Source organism: Heptranchias perlo, chromosome 34, assembly GCF_035084215.1.
Source record: "Heptranchias perlo isolate sHepPer1 chromosome 34, sHepPer1.hap1, whole genome shotgun sequence".
Lineage (NCBI taxonomy): Eukaryota > Metazoa > Chordata > Chondrichthyes > Hexanchiformes > Hexanchidae > Heptranchias > Heptranchias perlo.
In genome coordinates, this window is record NC_090358.1 from 3,872,625 (window position 1) to 3,876,328 (window position 3,704).

The 3,704-nt window shown below is 45.0% G+C and overlaps 1 long non-coding RNA gene across 1 annotated transcript; it reads left to right on the top strand.

Moving 5' to 3' along the window:
- Positions 1–982: 982 nt before the first annotated feature.
- Positions 983–3,364, top strand: LOC137301595 (uncharacterized). Its single transcript, XR_010958316.1, has 3 exons — positions 983–1,174; positions 1,304–1,414; positions 2,550–3,364. It is a non-coding gene; the product is annotated as an uncharacterized lncRNA (long non-coding RNA).
- Positions 3,365–3,704: the final 340 nt, after the last annotated feature.

Sequence of the window (3,704 nt, forward strand, 5' to 3'; positions counted from 1 at the left end):
GGCACAAGTCCCCAGATGTTAGTGAGGAGGACTTTGCAGGGTCGACCGGGCTTGGTTTGCCTTTGTCGTGTCCGGTGCCTAGTGGCCTGACGCCGGGTGGTCCGTCCGGTTTTATTCTTATTATGACTTTTTTTAGCAAGATTTTACAACTGAGTGGCTTGCTAGGCCATTTCAGAGGGCAATTAAGAATCAACCACATTGCTGTGGGTCTGGAGTCACATATAGGCCAGACCGGGTAAGGATGACAGGTTTCCTTCCCTAAAGGACATCAGTGAACCAGATGGGTTTTTACGACAATCCGGTAGTTTCATGGCCACCATTACTGATACTAGTATTTTAATTCCAGATTTTATTTTAATTAATTGAATTTAATTAATTGAATTTAAATTCCCCAGCTACCGTGGTGGGATTTGAACTCATGACTCTGGATTATTAGTCCAAGTATTAAAAGTTACATTGTCCTGTTCAAGGAGAATTTCTGATGTGAAGTCCTGCATTTCTCATGAAGCCTGGTGAGTACTTTGGGGGTAATTGTGACTTTGTGCGACAGTGTAAAACGAGTGACAGTGGATCGGCAGTTCGTTTAACATCTCTCCCAATTGAAGCCAATAGAAGTAAGAATCGGGAAAGATGGAGAATGTGCTGCCGATTTACTGTCACCCGTTTTACCCAGTCGCCCAATGTCAAGATCTGACCCCATTGTGTTCAAACAGCTGGCCTGAATTAACAGGGTAAATAACCAAATGAGTACAGGTGTTGTAACTGAGCTTATAAAAAAGTGAAAGACGAGAAAAGTCTCAATTAGCTACGCACAATTATACTTAAAGAAAAATTAAGTGCCCCTTAAAACAGTTGGAAGATGAACTCCACTGTAAATTCCATGCTCATGTCACATGTGTCCTTGAAATCTAAAGGAATGGTTTATAAACTCATACAGTTTCCATTTTCTTGAAACCTAGGATTCCAACAGCTCCAGGGAATACTGTGCTCCCTGAGCTGGCTGCCTTATTTTTAAAAAATAAAGATTTCAGTTCCAACAGAGACCAAGAACAAACTAATTGCTCCAACTCGTAAACCTGCATCGCTCCCAGCTCAAGCACAGCCGCGCCAAGTAATCTCACAGCAGCAACATTCTCCTGCCACAAGCATCGTGTCATTGAAATGTGCAACCTGTGTAAGTAAGCTCTTGAAAACGGAATTTAAAAAAACCCAAAGGAATCCCTTACCACTGCAGTTATGATTCTGGAGCGATGTCAAGTAACGTTATTACAATAACAACTTGCATTTATATTGCGTTTTTAAGGTAGGAAAACATCCCAAGATGCTTCACAGGAGCGTTATCAGACAAAAATTGCCATGAGCCAAAGAAGAAGATACTGTATTAGGACAGGTGATCAAAAACTCGCTCAAAGAGGTAAGTATTAAGGAGGATCTTAAAGGAGGAGAGAGAGGAGGAGAGACCGAGGGTAAGGGAGGGAATTTTAGGGCTTAGACTGGTGAATGCACGACCAATGGTTGGGCGAAGGGAGTGGGGGATGCACTCGAGGCCAGATTGGAGAAGCACAGAGATCTCGTAGGAGGTTACAGAGATAGGGAGGGGCGAGGCCATGGAGTGATTTGAACAGGAGGGTGAGAATTTTAAATTCGAGGTATGACTGGACCGGGAGCCAATGTGGGTCAGTGAGCACAGGGGGTGATGGGTGAACGGGACGTGGCGCGAGTTAGGATACGGGCAGCAGAGTTTTGGATGAGCTCAGAATAGTCAGCTGACACAGACTATCCAGGCTCAGGGGATGAAAAATGGCCGCTTGGTGAGGAACAGGAAGAGTCGGAGTCTTCAGGAGATGAAAAGCAAGAAGAAAACTAGCGGAGGGAAAAAAAATAAATCTGAGCTCCCTTTTTGAAGGAAACAGCAATTATCGCCTGCTGCAGAAATATCTGTGAATAGACTTATCATATTGGCGCTTCCCTGTACAGTACATATCATTATTTACACTCCTCGTTGCAATTTATTGCTGAGAGAACGGAACACAGTTGGATGCAAGCAAATACTCAATCCATCCTGCAAATTCTTTTGTTGCCCAAAGCGGTTCAACCTATTTTTTTTTTAAACGTGGTTTCTCGATATTATTGTATCACAATGAATTCAGATTTACTCCTAAAGATTTTTCCTCTTCTCTAACGGCACAAGGAGATGTCTATTTTAATTCGGCATCTCAATCTGGCCTCGGGGGGTGGGGGTTGGATTGGAGAATGGCTTGACAAGTGAGTGTTGAAGGGTACATCGGCTTTGATGCATTATTTGCCAGCTCTAAAACAGCAGGGATAGCTGCAGGAGGCTATGGTATTTGATGTATGGTAACAGAAGGACCGGCTGCTAGTGTCTCTGAAGGTGCTGAGATGCACTGACATTTATCTATGGGTTGTCAAGGAGGAATCTGCTAATGTGACATGACATCAGATATCTGTAATGCTGGTAACAAGCTAAGGGGCTCAGCAGCTTTTTGAAGGAGGTGGAGATGTAATATATACATAATATCATGTTTCAGGCTGTTCTCCCTGAAGAGAGAGAGAGAGAGCGAGATCTGCAACAAGAATCCAGTGACAAGAGACAAGAGTACACCCTATCACAAGGAGGAGCGAAGCAACTAACAACCGAGGTTGACAATAGGTCTTTTTTAATGGGGATTTTTAGGAACTTAACAACAGGAGGAGGCCATTCAGCCCCTCGAGCCTGTTCCGCCATTCAATTGGATCATGGCTGATCTGAAGCTGATAATAGAACACAAACATTAAAATCCTCACTGAAGGATTGAGTAAGGAGCCAACTTGATGTCAAATTCCATTTCTTGCCCTGAGTTGATGGACGAGAAACTTCCCCAAAGGTGGTTTTTCTCTCCTCTCTTATTCTTTCATTTTTTTTGTGTGTGCGTGTGTGCGTGCGTGTGTGCGTGCGTGTGCGTGTGCGCGTGTGCGTGTTTTCGGTACATTGCGGAGTGTTACTCGCAGCTGGTGTAACTTAGTCGCTGCCAATGCCCCTTCCGACTCGGCCCGGACTGTGCCAGCTCCCCCACCGGGGTAGCAGCGGGCGCTAGATCTACCCGGGAGCTGACGGGTCGAGCGTTCGTTGTTACGGGCCAGGATAGGGGGGGAAGCCTCAATCCGCAGTGCGCTGGAAGATATCGTTCACACGGGAGTTCGCGGCCTTGGAGGAGATGCCGGTGTTGGGGGTGAACCTGCTTCGTCACTTTGCCGATGGCGATGGACTAACTCTCCTTCCTCCACCTTCTCTGCTTCTTGCGGTGGCTCCAAATGGTTCTTTGCTTCAATAAATAAATAAAATAAAACTTGAAGGACACCAGCACATGAAGGGTTAAGAGTGTGTGTGATCTTGAAAGCTCAGTTAATCCTCCTCTGTTAAGTTGATCCTGTAAGGGACATCCTATATCATGTTTGGAATGTTTTCCATCTGACTGCAAAGCTTTACTAATTCCATGCAGTTACCACTGCCCAGGGCAGTAAAACTCATCAAATGTTTACCTGCAGTCAGTTCCGTTCCGTCACTTTATCAGTAAAAGTGGCCATGAAGCTGTTGGATTGTCGTTAAAAACCCAACAGGTTCACTCATGTCCTTTAGCGAAGGAAACCTGCCGTCCTTACCCAGCGCTAAAGCTAAAGCTCAAGGAATTGAGGGCAAGTTATTG